Source organism: Oncorhynchus mykiss, chromosome 25, assembly GCF_013265735.2.
Source record: "Oncorhynchus mykiss isolate Arlee chromosome 25, USDA_OmykA_1.1, whole genome shotgun sequence".
NCBI classification, from domain to species: Eukaryota; Metazoa; Chordata; class Actinopteri; order Salmoniformes; family Salmonidae; genus Oncorhynchus; species Oncorhynchus mykiss.
In genome coordinates this window covers 39,686,429-39,713,060 of record NC_048589.1, presented here as the reverse complement: position 1 = coordinate 39,713,060, position 26,632 = coordinate 39,686,429, and positions in this window count along the sequence as shown.

The following is a 26,632-nucleotide window of genomic DNA, read 5'->3' as shown; positions in this document are numbered from 1 at the left end:
TCTGCTACCACATACAGTATGTATTATTTTATTTAACCTTTATTTAACTAGGCAAGTCAGTTAAGAACAAATTCTTATTTATAATGATAGCCAAACTCTAACCCGGATGACACTGGGGCCAATTGTGCGCCGCCCTATGGGACTCCCAATCAACTCCCAATTGGACCAGGGTCTGTAGTGATGCCTCTAGCACTGAGATGCAGTGCCTTAGACCACTGCGCTACCCAGAGAGCTCCAATAACTTCAACACATAATCCATATGTATGTATGTGTATATAGTGTGTACGTTATCATGTGTGTATGCATGTTTGTGTCTCCACCGTCCCCACTGTTTCCTAGGATCAGAAAAACAACTTCTATTGGATATCAATAGAGTTGCCTGGTTCGATGTATCATACTTCGAGCTGTGGAGCAGGGCCATCTGTCAAGGGAGTCATTTCTGGAGGACTTGGAGGATGTTGACGTTGCTCTATTAAAGGAAATTCCAGGAGTGGTCGACGCACGTAGGATAAATAGTATAGTCAATGACAGGAAAGAGAAGTGTTTGTCTGTTCTAGTGTTTTGTGATGTGGAGTCCTTCTCTATCTGAGTGCAGCTGGGATGTGTGTATTCTCCTGTTGGAGCTTTTGTAAACCGCCCTTTACAATGTTCTTGCTGTAAAATGTTTGGACGTGTCAGAAGTGTCTGCAGATGTAAGAAGTGTCTGCAGACTGGAGAAGCCGAGATGTGGGATGTGTGGGAAAGATCACTATGAAGGAGATTTCACATTGTTCGATAAGAGAGAAATGCGAAATGTTGTAGCTGTGGAGGAGAGCATAAAGAGCAATCCTTGGAGTGACCGTGTAGGGTGAAAGAGACTGAGTTTGCTCAAATCAGGGCAGTTGAGAGAGTCTCCTAAGTGGGTGGAAAGATGGAGTATCTCTGAAGGTCCAGTGGTAGTGAAGACCGGTAAGGCCTACTGGAGCCTACACCATAGCCTGATTATCAACAGCAGGACACAGAAATTATTCATGTGAAGAAAATGCATTTTATGGCGATGGTGAGAAACGGAACTCCACAAGTTGAATGGAAGTTGAGAAAGATCGATATCATTGTTTCTGCAGCTGAACTTTTCTGGTCTCACCCTCTCAAGCCCCAAGCCTGAGTAAGGTATTAGAGTTTTTGGAGACCTGAAGAGTGGGAATGTATATATATTTTTTTTGTATGAAGTCATGTAAATGTTCCCTTCCCCGTATGGAGGAAGGTGGTGGCGACAAAACATCTTTTTGAGTGTAGTTTGACATGAAAACCAAAAGAAGTAATCTGCCAAACTGCTGCCAACACCGCCAAGTCACACCCAGCCTCCAATGACCTTGCAACCAGAGGGTGACCATACATTTTTATTTTTTTATTTTAACTAGGCAAGTCAGTTAAAGAACAAATTCGTATTTTCAATGACAGCCTAGGAACAGTGGGTTAACTGCCTTGTTCAGGGGCAGAACAACAGATTTTTTATCCAGTCAGCTTGGGGGATTCGATCTTGCGTCCTTTCGGTTACAAGTCCAACCACTAGGTTACCTGCTGCCTCATGTGTGAGCGTGGTCCACTGCGTCCGTTCAGAATGGCTCCCTGCATGTTCCTCCCCCCTCTGTGGCCTGTGCTGGACAGGACCATGGACCGGCTGCCACAGATGCTTGTTAACGGACAATGGATGACGAGGAACGAATGAACAAGCAATGGCAGATGAGCTACCGACCGGTGGTGGCGGCGACTATGTTGGACAATCCTCCAGCTGCACAGACATCATTCTCCTGGACAGAGTTTGAATGGTGTTCTGTTGATTTTGGACTACCTGAGATTTTTGTAAAATTTTAAAGCCTTTACGACCTTGTCTGTTTGGTGGCCTGGGATTGTATAAACCTGAACATGGACACATACACACACACCATCCACAGGCGATCTGTCACTTGGCCAAAACGAAGAAGTCATCACTCGCTGCTGGCTATTCTCTAAAGTAATCTCAACACAGCAAACATGAGGCTGTGAGAATTCACGGCTCACTTACACCACGGTAAACAATGAGTTAATAAGTTACCACTGGTGTTTACATGTCTGGGAAGTACCGTGGTTTTACTGCATCCAGACCTGATGGAAGACAGTTGCAGTTTGGAGAAAACACGGGTCGTGTCCCAAATGACGGACCGTCTTTATTAACCTCCACTCAAAACCAACAGCAGGAGACTGAATGGAAGGTAACAACACTCAAACAAGGACTGAACCTCCTGCATTCTCTCCCCTTCTCTATTAATAAAAGGGGTACACACACACACACACACAAATACACGCGCAACCACACACACTAACACATTAAGAAACCAATGCGGTGTTTTGCGTCCAACATAAAGGAACAGGAATCCTCTGTTATATAAAAAAAACTCACCAAACTCTGTAAAGAGAAGCAGAGAGCCAGAGGGTAGCCTGACTTCATTCCTCCTGATGTTCTAAATGGAAAAAGGTCCATGTCAAGCTAGACCTGACAGGATGGAGACAATAGTTATCACAGAGTTCCTCTATTGTTGGCCTGTGATACCAAAACGTGATACCAAAACTCTGGACTTGATCTGCAGCTTGGAACAAACATGCAGTGCATTCGGAAAGTCTTCAGACCCCTTGACTTTTTCCACATTTTGGTATGTTACAGCCTTATTATAAAATGGATTACATTTTTAAAAAAATGTCCTGATCAATCTACACACAATAAAATACCCCACAGTGACAAAGCAACCAAAAAAATGTATAGATAAAAAAACACATATCACATTTACATAAGTCTTCAGACCCTTTACTCAGGACCTTGTTGAAACACCTTTGTGCAGCGATTACAGCCTCGAGTCTTCTTGGGTATGACGCTACAAGCTTGGCACACCTGTATTTGGGGAGTTTCTCCCATTCATCTCTGCAGATCCTCCCAAGATGTCAGGTTGGATGGGGAGTGTCGCTGCACAGCTATTTTCAGGTCTCTTCAAATATGTTAGATCGGGTTCATGTCCGGGTTCTGGCTGGGAAACTCAAGGACATTGTCCTGCTGTTGTCTTGGCTGTGCACTCTGGAGTAGGTTAGAGGATAGGTTAGAGGATCTCAAGGATCTCTATGTACTTTGCTCTGTTCATCTTTCCCTCAATCCTGACTAGTCTCCCAGTCCCTGCCGCTGAAAAACATCCCCACAGCATGTTGCTGCCACCACCATGCTTCACCGTAGGAAGGGTTTCCGCCAGATGTGACGCTTGGCATTCAGGCCATTACACTCTTGGTTTCATCAGACCAGGGAATATTATTTCTCATGATCTGATAGTCCTTTGGCAAACTCCAATGTGCCTTTTATTGAGGAATGGCTTCCGTCTGGCCACTCTACCATAAAGGCCTGATTGGTGGTGCTGCAGATATGGTTGTCCTTCTGGAAGGTTCCCCCATCTCCACAGAGGAACTCTATGTTAGAGTGACCACTGGGTTCTTGGTCACCTCCCATTGGACAAGGCCCTTTTGGTGGTTCCAAACTTCTTCTGTTTAAAACTTCTTTTTTTTTTTTGTTTTTTTGAATTTTACCCCTTTTTCTCCCCAATTTCGTAGTATCCAATTGTTGTAGTAGCTACTATCTTGTCTCATCGCTACAACTCCCGTACGGGCTCGGGAGAGACGAAGGTTGAAAGTCATGCGTCCTCCAATACACAACCAACCAAGCCGCTGCTTCTTTAACACAGCGCACATCCAACCCGGAAGCCAGCCGCACCAATGCGCCGGAGGAAACACCGTGCACCTGGCCACCTTGGTTAGCGTACACTGCGCCCAGCCCGCCACAGGAGTCGCTGGTGCCTAACCCGGGCGACGCTAGGCCAATTGTGCGTCGCCCCACGGACCTCCCGGTCGCGGCCGGTTACGACAGAGCCTGGGCGCGAACCCAGGGACTCTGATGGCACAGCTGGCGCTGCAGTACAGCGCCCTTAACCACTGTGCCACCCGGGAGGCTCGTTTAAAACTTATTATGGCTTGGGGGCAGTATTTCGACATCTGGATGAGAAGCGTACCCAAAGTAAACTGCCTATTACTCAGGCCCATAGAGTATCTAATGGGTTAGGACCCAGATTGCAGTTCCTATGTCTTCCACTACTAGATGTCTACAGTCTTTAGACATTGTTTCAGGCTTGTTTTCTGAAAAATGACTGTAGAATCATGCAGTGCTGGTTTGCGGGCAATGAACCGAATGCGCGCCCTTCGTTGTTTTTCCTTTCTATTGAATACGTTATTGTCTGGTTGAAATATTATCGATTATTTAGACATTTGACAACCTGAGGATTAATTATAAACATCGTTTGACATGTTTCGACGACCTTTACCGGTATTATTACGATGTATTCGTCTGCTTGTTTTGACCGCCTTTGAGTCAGTGGATTACTGAACAAAACGCATCAACAAAACGGAGATTTTGGGAAATAAAGAGGGACTTTATCGAACAAAACAAACATTTATTGCGTAGCTGGGAGTCTTGTGACTGCAACCAGATGAAGATCTTCAAATGTAAGTGATTCATTTTAAAGCTATTTCTGACATTCGTGACTCCTCTACTTGGTTGTAAAATGTTTGTATGCTTTTGTAGGCGGAGCACTGTCCTCAGATAATCGCATGGTGTGCTTTCGCCGTAAAGCCTTTTTGAAGTCTGATAAAGCGGCTGGATTAACAAGAAGTTCATCTTTAAGCCGATGTAAAACACTTGTATTTTTATGAATGTTTATTAAGACTATTTCTGTGTTTTGAATTTAGCGCTCTGCAATTTCACCGGATGTTGTCGAGGTGGGTCGCTTGCGGAACACCTGCGCCAGAAAGGTTAAGAATGATGGAAGACACTGTGTTCTTACGGATCTTCAATGCTAAAGAAATGTTTTGGTACCCTTCCCCAGATCTGTGCCTCGACACAATCTAGCCTCTGAGCTCTACGGACAATTCCTTCGACCTCGTGGCTTGTTTTTTGCTCTAACATGCACTGTCAACTGTGGGACATTATAGACAGGTGTGTGCCTTTCCAAATCATGTCCATCAATTTAATTTACCACAGGTCCACAGAATCCAATCAAGCTGAAATTGAGTTCAGTTACATCTTTTTTCCATTGGTCACCATTGAGATGTTTCTACAAGTCTCATAGCAAAGGGTCTGAATACTTATGTAAATAAGGTAATTCTGTTTTTATTTTTAGTGGTCCTCACCTCCTCCCTATACGCTGTCTCGTCGTTGTTGGTGATCAAAACTACTACTGTTGTGTCGTCTGCAAACTAGTCTGCAAACACTCAGAGTGGATAGACGAGATCTTTGCATGTTTTATCTAGAGCCTCCCACTGGCGAGAGAACATTAAACAGGTAATATGTGGGGAATATGGCTGCATTCAGCATCATTACAAAATTAAGATCGGTGTCTCATCTGGGGAACAGGTTCACATTAAGATCTGTGTCTCATCTGGGTGACAGGTTCACATTAAGATCTGTGTGTCATCTGGGGAACAGGTTCACATTAAGATCTGTGTGTCATCTGGGGAACAGGTTCACATTAGGATCTGTGTCTCATCTGGGGAACAGGTTCACATTAAGATCTGTGTGTCATCTGGGGAACAGGTTCACATTAAGACCTGTGTGTCATCTGGGGAACAGGTTCACATTAGGATCTGTGTCTCATCTGGGGAACAGGTTCACATTAAGATCTGTGTCTCATCTGGGGAACAGGTTCACATTAAGATCTGTGTCTCATCTGGGGAACAGGTTCATGTTAAAATCTGTCTCATCTGGAGAACGGGTTCACATTAAGATCAGTGTCTCATCTGGAGAACGGTTCACATTCAAATCTGTGTCTCATCTGGGGAACTGTTCACATTAAAATATGTGTCTCATCTGGGGAACAGATTCACATTAAGATCTGTGTGTCATCTGGGGAACAGGTTCACATTTGGATCTGTGTGTCATCTGGGGAACAGGTTCACATTAGGATCTGTGTGTCATCTGGGGAACAGGTTCACATTAAGATCTGTGTCTCATCTGGGGAACAGGTTCACGTTAAAACCGATGTCTCATCTGGGGAACAGATTCACATTAAGATCTGTGTGTCATCTGGGGAACAGGTTCACATTAATATCTGTGTCTCATCTGGGGAACAGGTTCACATTAAGATCTGTGTCTCATCTGGGGAACAGGTTCACGTTAAAACCGATGTCTCATCTGGGGAACAGATTCACATTAAGATCTGTGTGTCATCTGGGGAACAGGTTCACATTAGGATCTGTGTGTCATCTGGGGAACAGGTTCATGTTAAAATCTGTGTCTCATCTGGGGGACCGGTTCACAATAAGATCTGTGTCTCATCTGGGGAACAGGTTCACATTAAAATCTGTGTCTCATCTGGGGAACAGGTTCACATTAGGATCTGTGTCTCATCTGGGGAACAGGTTCACATCAAGATCAGTGTCTCATCTGGAGAACGGTTCACATTCAAATCTGTGTGTCATCTGGGGAACTGTTCACATTAAAATCTGTGTCTCATCTGGGGAACAGATTCACATTAAGATATATGTGTCATATGGGGAACAGGTTCACATTAGGATCTGTGTGTCATCTGGGGAACAGGTTCACATTAGGATCTGTGTGTCATCTGGGGAACAGGTTCACGTTAAACCGATGTCTCATCTGGGGAACAGGTTCACATTAAAATCTGTGTCTCATCTGGAGAACGGGTTCACATTAAGATCTGTGTCTCATCTGGGGAACGGTTCACATTAAGATCAGTGTCTCATCTGGAGAACGGTTCACATTCAAATCTGTGTCTCATCTGGAGAACGGGTTGACATTAAGATCAGTGTCTCATCTGGAGAACGGGTTCACATTAAGATCAGTGTCTCATCTGGAGAACGGTTCACATTCAAATCTGTGTCTCATCTGGGGAACTGTTCACATTAAAATCTGTGTCTCATCTGGGGAACAGATTCACATTAAGATCTGTGTGTCATCTGGGGAACAGGTTCACATTAGGATCTGTGTGTCATCTGGGGAACAGGTTCACAATAAGATCTGTGTCTCATCTGGAGAACGGGTTCACATTAAGATCAGTGTCTCATCTGGGGAACAGGTTCACAATAAGACACGTGTGTCATCTGGGGAACAGATTCACATTCAAATCTGTGTCGCATCTGGGGAACAGGTTCACATTCAAATCTGTGTCTCATCTGGGGAACAGGTTCACAATAAGATCTGTGTCTCATCTGGGGGACAGGCTCAGGTTAAAATCTGTGTCTCATCTGCAGAAAAGTTTCACATTAAGATCAGACTCTCATTTAGGGAACAGGGTCACAAGGAAGCTGTATCTCTACAAAACTAAACCAGGAAGCTGTATCTCTACAACACTAAACCAGTAAGCTGTATCTCTACAACACTAAACCAGGTAGATGTATGTCTACAAGAGTAAACCAACACCACCAGGTATTCTTGAGGGCTACAATGAGCAGGGAGTTTACACACTTTCCTGTACTGAGTGTATCCCGGTGTGTTTCCTGCCTGCCCTGGTGTCATTCAGAATTATTCAGCCCACTAACTCTTTATTTAACTATGAAGACATAGAGAGGCTCTGTAAACTCAGCAGGAATTAAACTCAACAGTTTTCTATTGATGTAAACACACACACACACACACACACACCACACACACACACACACACACACACACACCACACACACACACACCACACACACACACACACACACACACACCACACACACACACAAACACACACAGACATGTGCATGCACGCACGCACGCACACACACACACACACACACACCACACACACACACACACACACCACACACACACACACACCACACACACACACACACACACACACACACCACACACACACACAAACACACACAGACATGGGCATGCACGCACGCACACACACACCACACACATACTCCACCACCCCACCCTACACACACACTAGAATGAGAACCAGACGCCCTTAGCTTCTGGGCCTGGGTCTCTCAGCTGTGAAAGCTAACAGCGTGGTACAGGTGTTTGATCTAGGACCAGGTATCTAGGGGATGAAAGTAGACACGAGGCTTTGTTCCTTGTCAGCTACCTCTTTCCCCCTAATGAGAAACACTCAGTAACATGGCCTCCCTCTTCATTTACATGTTGGGGAGTCTGACTTCTCCTTCCACTGAGAGAACAAGGACGTGGCTGGGCTGACTTATTGAGAAGTGACTCAGGTGGTAAAAATGTAAACATACTGTAGGATAATAAATAGATTATACTGCCTGCTTTTGAGGCGGGTAGGGAGAAAGAGAGAGAGAGAGAGCAATAAGTTAGAGAAGCAATTTTGCCAATTATCTATAACCAAATGTGCTCCACACCCTGTCGTATGGTCAGTAGACCTGAAAAGAGGCTTTGTGGACCTCTCCTGGCAAGGGCTGTTTTCATTGGTTATAAACTTGGATGTCAACATGCTGCAGACCGACTGACAGCTGAAAATAACATTTCTGGTGTGTGTGTGTGTGTGTGTGTGTGTGTGTGTGTGGGTGCGTGTGCGTGTGCGTGTGTGTGTGTGTGTACGTGTGTGTGTGTGTGTGTGTGTGTGTGTGTGCGTGCGTATGTGTGTGTGTGGACATGTTTAACTATACTTGAAGACCAGAAGTCCCCACAAGAATAGTAAATGAATTCAAACTGGGGACATTTTGTTAGTCACAACAAGGTCAAATGCTATTTCTAGGGGGTTTGGTGTTACGGTTAGAATTAAGGTTAGGGTAAGAGTACATGTTAGGGTTAGGCTTGTGTCCCCACAAGGTTAGCTGTACAAGACTGTGTGTGTGCTTGTTTATTACATTGGGAGAATATTTGGAAGCAGACAAAGAAACTAAGTTGTGACATGTTTCGACTGACATCATCATCACCAAACCTGGAAAGCATGGCTTTACAAACCCCAAACACAAAACTGTTGATCCTCCCAATTGTAACATCCTCCCTTCTCCCAAACAACCCAAAGCACTCTCTCTCTCTTTCTCTCACTCACTCACTCCTTCTCTCTCTCATCCTCTTTCTCTATGTCTCTCTCTATCTTCCTCTCTTTGTCTCTCCATCTCTTTCTCCCTCTCTCTCTCCTTTCTCTCTCTCCCTCCTCTCTCTCCCTCCTCTCTCTCTTATCTATTGTATCCCCTTTCTCTCACTCACTCTATTACTCTGTCTATTTCTCTTTCTACCTCTCTCACTCTCTCTTCCTGTCTCTCTCCCTCTCTCTCTCTCTCTCTTCCTGTCTCTCTCCCTTTCCCTATCACTCTCATTCACTCTTCCTCCTCTCAATATCTCCCAGAGCCATTTTCCAAACTTAGAGTTCTGTTCCTAATAAAAAGCTGATCTGGTTCTATCAGCTAGTTGATCTGGTTCTATCAGCTAGTTTGGGCATAGAGCCAGTCCTGACCACACAGCCTCTCTCAATGCCTGGGTCTGCAGGCTCCTCCACAGCGCTGATGGGATCCAGATGTGTTTTTTGTTTTCTGTGTGTGTGTGTGCGTGTGTGTGTGTGCATGTGTGTGTGTGTGTGTGCACGCCTGCTGCTTTGGGAAAACAAGCTGTCTGCCTCGGCCTTGATCTTAGGGCTCGGTAGTCTGTGAGAATTGGGATTTAGTCAAGACTTTGCTTTTCAGACATTTTCAGAAGATGGACAGGGACTCAGCTAGGCCTCCACTATGTTGTAATGTCTGGGTACTAATGTGACTGATCTCTATCAGGCTTCTGTATTGATATAGGATCAGGTTCTCAGTCTGAGGACAAGAGGAGAGAGCCCTCACGGTTTCCTCACAGGTGGCCCCTATCTCCATACAGACTCCAAATAACTTTACACTACTACAATGACAAACCCCTATACAGGGAGAGGGAGACGGAGGTAGATAGAAAGGTGAAGAGAGAGAGATAGGTAGAGAGAGGTAGATAGAGAGAGAGAGGTAGAGATAGGGAGAGAGAGGTAGATAGAGAGGTAGATATAGAGAGGTAGAGGTAGAGAGAGGTAGATAGAGAGGTAGATAGAGAGGTAGAGAGAGAGGTAGAGAGAGACCATATTAGAGATACATATTTCCCTAAGATTACACAGATGCAAAAAGAATTCGAAAACAAATCCAATTTTAATAAACACCCATATCTACTGGGTGAAATTCCACAGTGTGCCATCACAGCAGCAAGATTTGTGACCTGTTGCCACAAGAAAAGGGCAACCAGTGAAGAACAAACACCATTGTAAATACAAGCCATATTTATGCTTATTTATTTTCCCTTGTGTTCTTTAACCATTTGTACATCATTACAACACTGTATATATATATATATATATATATATATATATATATATATATATATATATATATATATATATATATATATATATATATATATATATATATATATATATATATATATATATATATATATATATGTGTGTGTGTAATATGACATTTGTAATGTCTTTATTGTTTTGACATTTCTGTATGTGTAATGTTTACTGTTAATTTTTAATGTTTATTTCACTTTTGTATATTATCTACCTCACTTGCTTTGGCAATGTTAACACATGTTTCCCATGCCAATAAAGCCCCTTGAATTGAATTGAAATGAGAGAGGTAGACAGAGAGAGAGAGGTAGATATAGGGGTAGAGAGAGGTAGAGAGAGGTAGAGAGAGAGAGGTCGAGAGAGGTAGAGGTAGAGGGAGAGAGAGAGGTAGAGAGAGAGGGGTAGAGAGAGAGGTAGAGAGAGAGGTAGAGAGAGGTAGAGAGAGAGGTAGAGAGAGAGGTAGAGAGAGAGGTAGAGAGAGAGAGGTAGAGAGAGAGAGGGGTAGAGAGAGAGAGGTAGAGAGAGAGGTGTAGAGAGAGGTAGAGAGAGAGGTAGAGAGAGAGGTAGAGAGAGAGGTAGAGAGAGAGAGGTAGAGAGAGGTAGAGAGAGAGGTACAGAGAGAGGTAGAGAGAGGTAGAGAGAGAGGCCTCCTACTCTAAAGACCAGTACTACAACCGGCCACTTGCATTATTCCACACGTCATGTGTTTATCTGTAACATAATCCATTCCATGGAAACAATGTATTACTTGAATGGAAATGGCAGTAATACGAACAGAGAAGGATATCTCCTGATGTCTGTAAAGCAACAGAGCATCTCTTTTTTACATCTCTTTGCTTCCTGCCTGCGCCATCCACACACTCAGCAAGAGACGAAGAGTAGCGAGCGGACCGACGTCCTGTAGCAGGACCTCTAACCCAAACTCCTCTGCGTCCTCTGAGGAATTGACTCAGTATGCGGTGCTGGGGACTCATTCCGGATGATTGTCATTCAGGATGCTGGTCAGTCAGCCCCACTACTGAATTGACTGTGAATCACTACTGAACAGACTGTGAATCGCTACTGAACAGACTGTGAATCACTACTGAACAGACTGTGAATCGCTACTGAACAGACTGTGAATCACTACTGAACAGACTGTGAATCACTACTGAACAGACTGTGAATCACTACTGAACAGACCGTGAATCACTACTGAACTTACCGTGAATCACTACTGAACAGACCGTGAATCATATTACTAGGGATTCATCAATGAAAAGCTGCTTCTCGGTCTCTAAGTGGTCAAACTTTAGTGGACCTAGGACAGGAAGACACATATCTGAAGTCATAGCTTCTGTTTAGAGGACCTAGGACAGGAAGACTCATATCTGAAGTCATAGCTTCTGTTTAGAGGACCTAGGACAGGAAGACACATATCTGAAGTCATAGCTTCTGTTTAGAGGACCTAGGACAGGAAGACACATATCTGAAGTCATAGCTTCTGTTTAGAGGACCTAGGACAGGAAGACACATATCTGAAGTCATAGCTTCTGTTTAGAGGACCTAGGACAGGAAGACACATATCTGAAGTCATAGCTTCTGTTTAGAGGACCTAGGACAGGAAGACACATATCTGAAGTCATAGCTTCTGTTTAGAGGACCTAGGACAGGAAGACACATATCTGAAGTCATAGCTTCTGTTTAGAGGACCTAGGACAGGAAGACACATATCTGAAGTCATAGCTTCTGTTTAGAGGACCTAGGACAGGAAGACACATATCTGAAGTGAAGTGAACTCTTTCTATCTTGTTTGGAAACAACGGACCTCATCACAAGTAGTAACTTGGCCCTTAGAGGAAGATAAGATTCTAGAGCGGAAAGAAATCGTTAAACAACATTGGCTGCCAGAGAGAGAGAGAGAGAGAGAGAGAGTGTGTGTGTGTGTGTGTGTGTGTGTGTGTGTGTGTGTGTGTGTGTGTGTGTGTGTGTGTGTGTGTGTGTGTGTGTGTGTGTGTGTGAAGCTGCCAGCGAGAGTGTGTACGGGAGGGTTGACATAAACCATGTCTCATTACGATGCTAATGTGAACTGCTACCAGTGTTTATCTGATTAGAAAGATAGTTCTCTCTCCATTGGCTGTTTGGCCTGCATCTGAGCTGTTCTATTGGAATCTAGTTGTATTGCCATGATGCTCCCCTCTGGAACTATAGAGCCCCTACAGTAGTCAATACAGGCTGGAACTATAGAGCCCCTACAGTAGTCAATACAGACTGGAACTATAGAGCCCCTACAGTAGTCAATACAGACTGGAACTATAGAGCCCCTACAGTAGTCAATACAGACTGGAACTATAGAGCCCCTACAGTAGTCAATACAGACTGGAACTATAGAGCCCCTACAGTAGTCAATACAGGCTGGAGTGAAAGGGGCTCCTACAGTAGTCAATACAGACCGGAACTATAGAGCCCCTACAGTACTCAATACAGTCTGGAATGAAAGGGGCCCCTACAGTAGTCAATACAGGCTGGAGTGAAAGGGGCCCCTACAGTAGTCAATACAGACTGGAATGAAAGGGGCCCCTACAGTAGTCAATACAGTCTGGAATGAAAGGGGCCCCTACTGTAGTCAATACAGGCTGGAACTATAGAGCCCCTACAGGAGTCAATACAGGCCGGAACTATAGGGCCCCTACAGTAGTCAATACAGACTGGAATGAAAGGGGCCCCTACAGTAGTCAATACAGGCTGGAATGAAAGGGGCCCCTACAGTAGTCAATACAGCTGATTACAACAGCAACTCAAGCAGCATGGGACTTGTGCTTTGATTCTATTTTCTTCAAACCATTGTGCTGAAATGTGTCCCACCTACTGAGCTGCTCTCGAATGTACCAGGTCACGATATAGACAGCGATTTATAGTAGTCCATGTGGGTTTTAATGACATGACGAAGGGCAGCTCTGAACAGTTGAAACTGGATTTCACAGAGGTGATTGACTCTTTGCCTAGACACTAATAAAAGACATCATATTTGACCCTGTGCCCTCTCTGAATCGTGGCATTGAACGCTTTAGCAGGAATCTTTCTCTTCACAACGGGCTATGTGATTATTGCAGCTCGATGGGTGTAACTTTTGTTGACAATTTCGATACCTTTTGGAAACAAAACACGTTTTATAAGGAGGATGGGATCCACCCAAATCATTTGGGTTCCTGGATCCTTTCACAGCATTATAAGGCTGCATGGAGACGATGACTTATCAATGACCCAAGCCCAGCTCAGTTAATCCCTACCATTGTGTCGTTGCGTCATCATAATGCTTCAGCAAATGTGCATTATACCAGGGGCATTGGTAGACACAATGTAAGTAACCTAATTTAGGTCCCTCTAACTGCCCTGAATGCCTCTGCTGATCCTACAGCTATTGTATGCAGCAATCGTGCCCATGAACCAGATATATACTGTTAGCACTGAGGCGGTGTGCCCTAGTAGGAAATCCACTGTGTGCAGCTCACCCTGCACAAACATACATTTGAAGTAGGAAGTTTACATACACTTAGGTTAGAGTCATTAAAACTAATTTTCAAATGTCTTGTGAATGAACTATAGTCGGTTAGGACATCTACTATGTGCATGACACAAGTAATTTTTCCAACAACTGTTACAGACAGATTATTTCACTTATAATTCACTGTATCACAATTCCAGTGGGTCAGAAGTTTACATACACTAAGTTGACTGTGCCTTCAAAAATGTCATGAGCCAAACGTTACTCCAGAGCCGCCAGAGCCGCCCTTCACTCCGGAGCCGCCAGAGTCGCCCTTCACTCCGGAGCTGCCAGAGTCGCCTTTCACTCCGGAGCTGCCAGAATTGCAGCCCCTCAGTCCAGAGGCGCCCCTCAGTCCAGAGGCGCCCTTCAGTCCAGTGGCACCCTCTACGAGGGTTTTCAGTCTGGGACCCCACTGCAAGGGTCCCCACTCCAGAGGCGCCACCTGAGTGGGCCAAGACTGAGGTGGAGCGGGGTCTACATGCCGCACCCGAGCCACCGGCGTAAAGAAGGCCCACCCTTCTTTACGGGGGGGGGTACTGTCACGACTTCGAAGTCGGCTCTTCTCCTTGTTCGGGTGGCGTTCGTCGGTCGACGTCATCGGCCTTCTAGCCATCGCCGCTCCATTTTTCATTGTTCCATTTGTTTTGTCTTGTTCCCCACACACCTGGTTTACATTCCCTATCACATTGTATATATATAATCTTCTGTTCCCCCCAATGTCATTGTGTGGGATTGTTTTGTTTCATGTTTGGAGGTTTGATTTTTAACATTAGTTTTGTGACCGTATTTTGCGCATTTCTCTTTTTGCATTTTGCTTGGAGGTTTGACAGAGTTGCGTCCGTTTGTTGTGCTTCTGCCCTAATAAAGAGTGAGCCTGATCACAACTCTCTGCTCTCCTGCACCTGACTTCAACACCAATAGTGCATACGCTGACAGATTAGCTGTTCAGGTAGCTTTTGGCTTTGGGGTAGAAGCTGTTAAGAAGCCTTTTGGACCTAGACTTGGTGCTCTGTTACCGCTTGCTGTGCGGTAGCAGAGAGAACCGTCTATAACTAGGGTGGCTAGAGTCTTTGACAATTTTTAGGGCTTTCTCTGACACCGCCTGTATAGAGGTCCTGGATGGCGGGAAGCTTGGACCCAGTGATGTACTGGGCCGTACGCACTACCCTCTGTAGTGCCTTGCGGTCGGAGGCCGAGCAGTTGACATACCAGTCAGGATGCTCTCGATGGTGTAGCTGTAGAACCTTTTGAGGATCTGAGGACCCATGTCAAGTATTTTCAGTCTCCAGAGGGGGAATAGGCTTTGTTGTGCTCTCTTCACAACTGTCTTAGTGTGTCTGAACCATGATAGTTTGTTGGTGATGAGGACACCAAGGAATGGGGGCGTGCTCGGTCCTCCTTTTCCTGTAGTCCACAATCATCTCTGTTGTCTTGATCACTTTGAGGGAGATCTCATCGTTGTTGGTGATCAGCCCTACCACTGTTGTGTCATTGGCAAACTTGATGATTGTGTTGGAGTCGTGACTGGCCATGCAATCAAGAGTGAACAGGGAATACAGGAGGGGACTGAGCATGCACCCCTGAGGGTCCCCAGTGTTGAGGATCAGCGTGCAGGACATGTTATTACCTACCCTTACTACATGGGGGTGGCTTGTCAGGAGGTTCAGGATCCAGTTGCAGATGGAGGTGTTTAGTCCCAGGGTACTTAGCTTAGTGATGAGCTTTGAGGGCACTATGATGTAGTCAATGAATAGCATTCTCACATAAGTGTTCCTTTTGTCCAGGTGGGAAAGGGAAGTGTTGAGTGCAGCAGAGATTGCATCATCTGTTGATATGTTGGGGCGGTATGCAAATAGGAATGGTTCTAGGGTTTCTGGGATAATGGTGTTGTTCTGAGCCATGACCAGCCTTTCTAAGCACTTCATGGCTACAGAAGTGAGTGCTACGGGTCGGTAGTTATTTAGGCAGGTTACCTTAGTGTTCTTGGGCAGTGAAGACACTTGCCAGTTGGTCAGCGCATGCTATGAGTACACATCCTGGTAATCCATCTGGCCCTGTGGCCTTATGGATGTTGACCATCCGTCTGGCCCTGTTGTTTAAAGGTCTTACTCATATTAGCTACAGAGAGCGTGATCACACAGTCGTCCAGAACTGCTGATGCTCTCATGCATGCTGCAGTGTTACTTGCCTCGAAGCGAGCATAGAAGTAATTTAGTTTGTCTGATAGGCTTGCGCCACTAGGCAGCTCGAGGCTGTGCTTCCCTTTGTAGTCTGTAATAGTTTGCAAGCCCTGCCACATCCGACGAGCATTGGGGCCGGTGTAGTACGATTCAATCTTCATCCTGTATTGACGCTTTGCCTATTTGATGTTTCGTAGGAAGGCATAGCGGGATTTCTTATAAGCTTCCGGGTTAGTGTACCGCCCCTTGAAAGCTGTAGCTCTACTCTTTAGCTCAGTGTGGATGCTGTCTGTAATCCATGGCTTCTGGTTGGGGTATGTATGTCACTGTGGGGACGATGTGATCGTTGTACTTATTTTTGAAGCCATTGACTGATGCGAGGTACTCCTCAATGTCATCGTAAGAGTCCCAAAACATATTCCAGTCTGTGCAAGCAAAACAGTCATGTAGCTTAGCATCTGCGTCCTCTGACCACTTCTTTGTTGACCGAGTCACTGGTGCTTCCTGCTTTAGTTTTTGCTTGTAAGCAGGAATCAGGAGGATAGAATTATGGCCAGATTTGCCAAATGGAGGGTGAGGGAGTGCTTTGTATGCGTCTCTGTGTGTGGATTAAAGGTGGTCTAGAGTTATTTTTCCTCTTTTTGCACATTTAACATGCTGGTAGAAATTCGGTAAAAACGGATTTAAGTTTCCCTGCATTAAAGTCCTTGACCACTAGGAGCGCCACCTCTGGATGAGCATTTTCTTGTTTGCTCACCTCAGGTGAGGAGCTCATTGAGACTTCCTTAATATTAGATTTTGTGCACCAGCTGTTGTTTACAAATATACACAGACCGCCACCCTTTTATCTTAACGGAGGCAGCTGTTCTGTCTTGATGATGCAATTTAAATCTGTATCTTATCCATGCTGTCGTTCAACCACGACTTGGTGAAACATAAGGTATTACAGTTTTTAATGTCCCGTTGGTAGGATATTCGTGATCGTAGCTCATCCATTTTGTTATCCAATGATTGTACATTGGCTAATAGGACTGATGGTAGAGGCAGATTTCCCACTCGCAGTCGGATCCTTAAAAGACACCCCAACCAACGTCTCCAATATCTCTGTCTCTTTCTCCTGCGAATGACAAGGATGATAAAGAAAAAATCTTCAACCACTACGAGGTGAGTAATCGCTGTCCTGATATCCAGAATATATTTTTGGTCATGAGAGACAGTGGCAGAAACATTATGTACAAAATAAGTTACAAATAATGTGAAAAAACCCACACAGTAGCAGAATTGGTAAAACGGCAGCCGTCTCCTCCGGCGCCATTCTGGTCTGTCCATAGTTAAGCGCTGCTCAACCTTCTTAAACAGCAAGGCAGGTCCAACAGGCTCTAGTTTTGTCACACCTAGACTCCTGTATAACTGTCTTAATTTTGCCAGACCCCAGGAAGAGTAGCAGCAGCTAATTGGGATCCATAAAAAACACAAATACTCCCTGAGAACTGATGGTTGGTTTCAGGTCAACTAGAGGCAGATGGTTTGTGTTTGTGTGTGTGTGTGTGTGTGTGTGTGTGTGTGTGTGTGTGTGAACGCATGAATGTGTGTCTATGACACTGTTCATGTACAGTATGTACCTATTCAAGCTCCTATTGTCCAGATACAGAGTAGGCAGACTGGGGCTGGGACTCATAGGATATCATGTACATGAGGAGAGGAGAGGGGAGGGGAGGGGAGAGGAGAGGAGAGGAGAGGGGAGGGGAGGGGAGGGGATGGGAGGAGAGGAGAGGAGAGGAGAGGAGAGGAGAGGAGAGGAGAGGAGAGGAGAGGAGAGGAGAGGAGAGGAGAGGAGAGGAGAGGAGAGGAGAGGAGAGGAGAGGAGAGGGTCATAGTGAATGTCAGATTATATAGGCTACAGTACAATCAGATCAATGTTAAGGCTTGCTGGTAGTCTTTATGAAATAAGAGAAGGGTGACAGGTAAAACGAGGAATGGACTCTCCTGACTTTCAGATGTATTATATATTACAGCAAGAACCTTGCTACCTTTTTATTAGAGTTAGAAACATGTTTAATTGTGATGACAAGTCTATCAGAAAGGCAAAGATGCTGTGGAATGTATGCAAAACAACATGTGATTTTTGTCATTAAAAGCAACCCTTGCAAGAATCTAAACCCCACATCTGTTGTGTTGCAGGAAGCATGATCCGACCAACTTATACTTGCTGCCTTGTCTTCTGTTTGCCTCAGCCATTTACAACAGATGTTTTATTCCAGAGAAAAGAGATTGTGAAATTGGTCAGATATTACCCTTCCCATTCTCAACACCCAGGGGAGGACTCTAACATCTGGCCTCCCAGCGTTTAGCCCCTGTGTGTGTGTGTGTGTGTGTGTGTGTGTGTGTGTGTGTGTGTGTGTGTGTGTGTGTGTGTTTGCGTGTGTGTGTGTTTGCCTGTGTGTGTGTTTGCGTGTGTGTGTGTTTGCGTGTGTGTGTGTTTGCGTGTGTGTGTGTGTGCGTGTGTGTGTGTGAGAGAGACAGAGAGAGAAATGGCTGAAATGGTCTCAATGGAATACATTGGCATGTTATGCAGTTTAAGCATACTAGATACTTAAACTGCATACTATGTACTCATCATCACATGCAATTTGGCACATACCGTTGAGTAAAAAAAATATGCAGTACGCCACAGTCACAAAGCAGTATAGACTCCTGATTGGCTGGGTAGGAGGGTCAACAGACATGCATCGCATTTTAACCAGTCTGATAAAAGCTCATTTCCAATTGGATTGATTTCTCTAATCTCTGAATAGAATAGGAATGGAGTTACAGGCCTACTCAGGCTGGTTATAGACAGACTATCACATTTAACCTAATGGAGATATGGGCCTACTCAGGCTGGTTATAGACAGACTATCACATTTGACCTAATGGAGATATAGGCCTACTCAGGCTGGTTATAGACAGATTATCACATTTGACCTAATGGAGATATAGGCCTACTCAGGCTGGTTATAGACAGACTATCACATTTAACCTAATGGAGATATAGGCCTACTCAGGCTGGTTATAGACAGATTATCACGTTTGACCTAATGGAGATATAGGCCTACTCAGGCTGGTTATAGACATTTGACCTAATGGAGATATAGGCCTATTCAGGCTGGTTATAGACAGACTATCACATTTGACCTAAACTGTAGCCCACATAGCCCATCTATCATATTTAAAAAGAAATATAATATGGTTCAATTCCATAGAAAAGAAATAAGACAAAAAAAAACTTGAGCGTGCATAACTATTCACCCCCCCCCCCCAAAGTCAATACTTTGTAGAGCCATCTTTTGCAGCAATTACAGCTGCAGGTCTCTTGTGGTATGTCTCTATACGCTTGGCACATCTAGCCACTGGGAGTTTTGCCCATTCTTCAAATAAAAACTGCTCCAGCTTCTTCAAGTTGGATGGGTTCCGCTAGTGTACAGCAATCTTTTAGTCATACCACAAATTCTCAATTGGATTGAGGTTTAGGACTTTGACTATACCATTCCAAGACATTTACATGTTTCCCCTTAAACCAGTCAAGTGTTGCTTTAGCAGTATGCCTAGGGTCATTTTCTTGCTGAAAGGTGAACCTCCGTCCCAGTCTGAAATCTCTGGAAGACTGAAACAGGTTTCCCTCAAGAATTTCCCTGTATTTAGCATCATCCATCATTCCTTCAATTCTTACCAGTTTCCCAGTCCCTGCCAATGAAAGACATCCCCACAGCATGATGCTGCCACCACCATGCTTCACTGTGGGGATGGTGTTCTCGGGGTGATGAGAGGTGTTGGATATTCGCCTGACATAATGTTTTCCTTGATGGCCAAAAAGCTAAATTTTTGTCTCGCCTGAAAAGAGTACCTTCTTCCATGTGTTTGGGGAGTCTCCCACAAGCCTTTTGGCAAACACCAAATGTGTTTAGTTATTTTTTTCTTTAAGCAATGTTTTTTTTCTGGCCACTCTTCCGTAAAGCCAAGCTCTGTGGATTGTACGGCTTAAAGTGGTCCTATGGACAGATACTCCAATCTCCGCTGTGGAGCTTTGCAGCTCCTTCAGGGTCATCTTTGGTCTCTTTGTTGCCTCTCTGATTAATGCCCTCCTTGCCTGGTCTGTGAGTTTTGGTGGGCGGCCCTCTCTTGGCAGGTTTGTTGTGGTGCCATATTCTCCCCATTTTTTAAATAATAGATTTAATGGTGCTCTGTGGGATGTTCAAAGTTTCGGATATTTATTTATAACCCAACCCTGATCTGTACTTCTCCACAACTTTGTCCCTGACCTGTTTGGAGAGCTCCTTGGTCTTCATTGTGTCACTTGCTTGGTGGTGCCCCTTGCTTAGTGGTGTTGCAGACTCTGGAGCCTTTCAGAATGGGTGAATATATATTGAGATTATTTGACAGATCGTGTGATACTTAGATTGTACACAGGTGGACTTTATTTCACTAATTACGTGACTTCTGAAGGTAATTGGTTGCACCAGATCTTATTTAGGGGCTTCATAGCAAAGGGGAGGGGCTTCATAGCAAAGGGGAGGGGCTTCATAGCAAAGGGGAGGGGCTTCATAGCAAAGGGGGTGAATACATATGCAAGCACCACTTTTCCGCTATTTTTTTTTCCTTTCACTTCACCAATTTGGACTATTTTGCGTTTGTCCATTACATTAAATCCAAATAAAAATCCATTTAAATTACAGGTTGTAAAGCAACAAAATAGGAAAAAGGTCTAAATGCTTATGTAAATGTAATATTTCAGTTTTTTTATGTTTTATAAATTTGCTAACCTGTTTTTACTTTGTCATTACGGGGCATTTGTGTAGATTGATGAGGGGGGAAAAAACTATTTAATACATTTTTGAATAAGGCTGTGAAGTAACAAAATGTGAAAAAAGTGAAGTGGTCTGAATATTTTCCAATTGCGCTGTATATATGAATACAAAAAATGATAATAATGTAACCTAATGGAGATATAGGCCTACTCAGGCTGGTTATAGACAGATTATCACGTTTGACCTAATGGAGATATAGGCCTACTCAGGCTGGTTATAGACATTTGACCTAATGGAGATATAGGCCTATTCAGGCTGGTTATAGACAGACTATCACATTTGACCTAAACTGTAGCCCACATAGCCCATCTATCATATTTAAAAAGAAATATAATATGGTTCAATTCCATAGAAAAGAAATAAGACAAAAAAAAACTTGAGCGTGCATAACTATTCACCCCCCCCCCCCAAAGTCAATACTTTGTAGAGCCATCTTTTGCAGCAATTACAGCTGCAGGTCTCTTGTGGTATGTCTCTATACGCTTGGCACATCTAGCCACTGGGAGTTTTGCCCATTCTTCAAATAAAAACTGCTCCAGCTTCTTCAAGTTGGATGGGTTCCGCTAGTGTACAGCAATCTTTTAGTCATACCACAAATTCTCAATTGGATTGAGGTTTAGGACTTTGACTATACCATTCCAAGACATTTACATGTTTCCCCTTAAACCAGTCAAGTGTTGCTTTAGCAGTATGCCTAGGGTCATTTTCTTGCTGAAAGGTGAACCTCCGTCCCAGTCTGAAATCTCTGGAAGACTGAAACAGGTTTCCCTCAAGAATTTCCCTGTATTTAGCATCATCCATCATTCCTTCAATTCTTACCAGTTTCCCAGTCCCTGCCAATGAAAGACATCCCCACAGCATGATGCTGCCACCACCATGCTTCACTGTGGGGATGGTGTTCTCGGGGTGATGAGAGGTGTTGGATATTCGCCTGACATAATGTTTTCCTTGATGGCCAAAAAGCTAAATTTTTGTCTCGCCTGAAAAGAGTACCTTCTTCCATGTGTTTGGGGAGTCTCCCACAAGCCTTTTGGCAAACACCAAATGTGTTTAGTTATTTTTTTCTTTAAGCAATGTTTTTTTTCTGGCCACTCTTCCGTAAAGCCAAGCTCTGTGGATTGTACGGCTTAAAGTGGTCCTATGGACAGATACTCCAATCTCCGCTGTGGAGCTTTGCAGCTCCTTCAGGGTCATCTTTGGTCTCTTTGTTGCCTCTCTGATTAATGCCCTCCTTGCCTGGTCTGTGAGTTTTGGTGGGCGGCCCTCTCTTGGCAGGTTTGTTGTGGTGCCATATTCTCCCCATTTTTTAAATAATAGATTTAATGGTGCTCTGTGGGATGTTCAAAGTTTCGGATATTTATTTATAACCCAACCCTGATCTGTACTTCTCCACAACTTTGTCCCTGACCTGTTTGGAGAGCTCCTTGGTCTTCATTGTGTCACTTGCTTGGTGGTGCCCCTTGCTTAGTGGTGTTGCAGACTCTGGAGCCTTTCAGAATGGGTGAATATATATTGAGATTATTTGACAGATCGTGTGATACTTAGATTGTACACAGGTGGACTTTATTTCACTAATTACGTGACTTCTGAAGGTAATTGGTTGCACCAGATCTTATTTAGGGGCTTCATAGCAAAGGGGAGGGGCTTCATAGCAAAGGGGAGGGGCTTCGTAGCAAAGGGGAGGGGCTTCATAGCAAAGGGGGTGAATACATATGCAAGCACCACTTTTCCGCTATTTTTTTTTCCTTTCACTTCACCAATTTGGACTATTTTGCGTTTGTCCATTACATTAAATCCAAATAAAAATCCATTTAAATTACAGGTTGTAAAGCAACAAAATAGGAAAAAGGTCTAAATGCTTATGTAAATGTAATATTTCAGTTTTTTTATGTTTTATAAATTTGCTAACCTGTTTTTACTTTGTCATTACGGGGCATTTGTGTAGATTGATGAGGGGGGAAAAAACTATTTAATACATTTTTGAATAAGGCTGTGAAGTAACAAAATGTGAAAAAAGTGAAGTGGTCTGAATATTTTCCAATTGCGCTGTATATATGAATACAAAAAATGATAATAATGTTTTGGCTATTGCAGTAAAAAAAATTGAGTGCTATACTTGAGTTTAATTCTAGTTAAAGTTTGGAGTATCTTCGACCAGCTGTTATATTTATTAGCATCGTTTTTTTCTTATTTGCTACTCACAGTGCAACCCAAATAGTCTCTCTCTCACATCTCGCTGACATCTTGGCCCCTGACATCCAGACATCTTGGCTCCTGAAATCTTGGCCCCTGACATCTTGGTCCCTGACATCTTGGTGGCCACAACCCTGAAGCCTTCAGATCTCTGTAAGAGAACAGAGTGTTCCATTACCTTGGACAGCCACACTGGCTTTATATCTGATGAAAACGTGTGTGTGTGTGTGTGTGTGTGTGTGTGTGTGTGCGTGTGTGTGTGTGTGTGTGTGTGTGTGTGTGTGTGTGTGTGTGTGTGTGTGTGTGTGTATGTGAAAACCTGGGTTTAGTCTTCAGGGTTAATGCCTAGGCTTCAGCTCAGTTGGATAACAGGGGCTTTTAGCATACACATAACTCATGTTCAATTCCTGACGGTCACATGTGCTTTGTGGCCTAATCACTGATTTTCCTGAGCTTCAGTTGTGATCCCCACAGTGAGTTATTATCTTACAGTACCAAGGATGTAGTACGTCCCTGACACACAGGCCAGACAGGTGAAATGAAACAAACCACAACCCTTAGAAACTCTGTCTGTGTCCAGTCAACAGCCACAAGGCAGGCTGCTGTAATGGCTTACTTTTGAAGGGTTTATTGGTCCAGCCGTTTGGGGAGCATCTGTGGCAGGGAGAAACAGTAGAATCAAAACGCTGTCCAGATGTGAGCTCTCTCTCTCTACCTGCCATCTTCCAATGTCTTACTGGGCAGTCCAAGGACATGTCTCTGAGATTTACGCTTGCTGAAGTATCTAGTGTAGATAGTGTGTTAGAGAGAGGGGTGACTCCATGAGGTATGCACACATAAGTGGCCCGACTGATGAATGGTGTTAAAATCTTTTAAGGATCTCTACAGATCGGTGTCCCACCTACGGGACTGTTGAGCTAACGTAGGCTAATGCGATTAGCATGAAGTTGTAAATAACAAGAACATTTCCCAGGACGTAGACATATCTGTTATTGGCAGAAAGCTTAAATTCTTGTTAATCTAACTGCACTGTCCAATTTACAGTAGCTATTACAGTGAACTGATACCATGCTGTTGTTTGAGGAGAGTGCACAGTCTTGAAATTGAAAAGTTATTAATAAACCAGTTAGGCACATTTGGATAGTCTTGAAACAACATTTTGAACAGAAATTCAATGGTTCATTGGATCAGTCTAAAACTTTGCACATACACTGCTGCCATCTAGTGACTAAAATCTAAATTGCACCTGGGCTGGAATAATATTGCACCTGGGCTGGCATTTCAATAAGGTACAAAAAAAATGGGGGAAAAAATATTTTTTTCTTTGTATTATCTATTACCAGATCTAATGTGTTATATTCTCCTACATTCCTTTCACATTTCCACACACTTCAAAGTGTTTCCTTTCAAATGGTAACAAGCTACAGGCAGTTAGAGTTGGGTATGTCATTTGAGAGAGAGAGAGACCAAGTCATTTGTACAACTGAATGCCTTCAACTGAAATGTGTCTTCCAACCTCTGAATCCGAGAGGTGCGTGGGGCTGCCTTAATCGACATCCACGTCTTCGGCGCCCAGAGAACAGAGCTGGTGAACTCTGAGCTGGTGATTGACTGAGGATTAGCTGAGATAATCCATCAGTAGAGGGTTGTGTGTGTGGACGGTCACGAGTGTCAAATTATGTTTTCATAAATGTCGTCAATTAGGTTTGCCCATAGTCGTTTTCAGAGTGCATAACACAGAAAGATATTGACTAAATGAGGGAGTAAATGAGGTAATATGGGGAGGTACTTACTGAAAGACTAAGATGCTTATTTTCTGTCACAAAATAACTCAGGTTTTTGCAACTAATTTGGCTTTAGAAAAAGATAGCCAAACAGCATAACCTTGTCAGCAATGTGACTTGAAAGCAGTTTCTCCCTGTCTGTCTCCTCTCCTATATGTGTGTGCAGAACAGAAGTGCTGTTCTCACCCCTGTCTGGTTCTCTGTGTGTGCAGAACAGAAGTGTTGTTCTGGCCCCTGTCTGGTTCTCTGTGTGTGCAGAACAGAAGTGTTGTCTGGCCCCTGTCTGGTTCTCTGTGTGAGCAGAACAGAAGTGTTGTTCTGGCCCCTGTCTGGTTCTCTGTGTGTGCAGAACAGAAGTGCTGTTCTGGCCCCTGTCTGGTTCTCTGTGTGTGCAGAACAGAAGTGCTGTTCTGGCCCCTGTCTGGTTCTCTGTGTGTGCAGAACAGTAGTGTTGTTCTGGCCCCTGTCTAGTTCTCTGTGTGTGCAGAACAGAAGTGTTGTTCTGGCCCCTGTCTGGTTCTCTGTGTGTGCAGAACAGAAGTGTTGCTCTGGCCCCTGTCTGGTTCTCTGCATGTGCAGAACAGAAGTGCTGTTCTAGCCTCTGTCTTGTTGTCTCTAGGCTTTCAGCCATGAGGAGGTATCAGCAACAACCAACAAGAGTGGAGCCTGCTGGGCAGAGTCAAAACAACTTCTGAAGATGGACGCCTTCCTCTCTTTCTCTCTCTCCCTCACTACGTCCCTCCATTTCTGTCATTATGTCTCTCTCTCTCCTTTCTTTCTCTTTCTCCCTCACTATGTCCCTCCATTTCTGTCATTTTATGTCTCTCTCTCTCCCTTCTTTCTCTCTCTCCCTCACTACCTCCCTCCATTTCTGTCATTATGTCTCTCTTCCTCCGCTTTTTCTCTCTCTCCCCCTCTTTCTCTCTCTCTCTCCCCTCTTTCTCCCTCTCCCTCCCCTCTTTCTCATTTTCCTTTCTCCATCCTTCTTACCCCATGTTCCTCTCTCTTTCCTTCCCTTTGTCAGTTGTCATTCCTTTCTCCTTCCAACTGTCTCGCCCCTAAGTAGCCATGTTAGAGGTGTTGATGAGACTTGCTGGGACCCTGGTCTTGAATGCCCTGTGCATTATCTGCTGTCAGTGACAGTGCTAAGAGACCAAGATTGTATTGCCTCCGAGAGATCGAGAGAGAGAGAAAGAGATACAGAGATAGAACGCGAGATGCAGAGATAGAACGAGAGAGAAAGAGAGAAAGAGAGAGAGGCAGAGAGATAGTCTTCAGGGTTAAGGATTAAGCTCAGTTGAACCTGGTTTAGTCTTCAGGGTTAATGCCTAGGCTTAAGCTCAGTTGAACCTGGGTTTAGTCTTCAGGGTTAATGCCTAGGCTTAAGCTCAGTTGAACCTCAGGTTAGTCTTCAGGGTAAATGCCTAGGCTTAAGCTCAGCTGGACGCTGTCCAGATGTGACCTATCTCTCTCTATTTGCCATCCTCCAAGGTATTACTGGACAGTCCAAGGACACCACCGCCTGCTCCACACCACAGCTTTAACTCTACAGAGCATTCTATTGGAATACCACAGTGTCTATTGGAATACTACAGAGTCTTCTATTGGAATACTACAGCACATTCTATTGGAATACCACAGAACATTATATTGGAATACTACAGAACATTCTATTGGAATACTACAGTGGTCTACTGGAATACTACAGAACATTCTATTG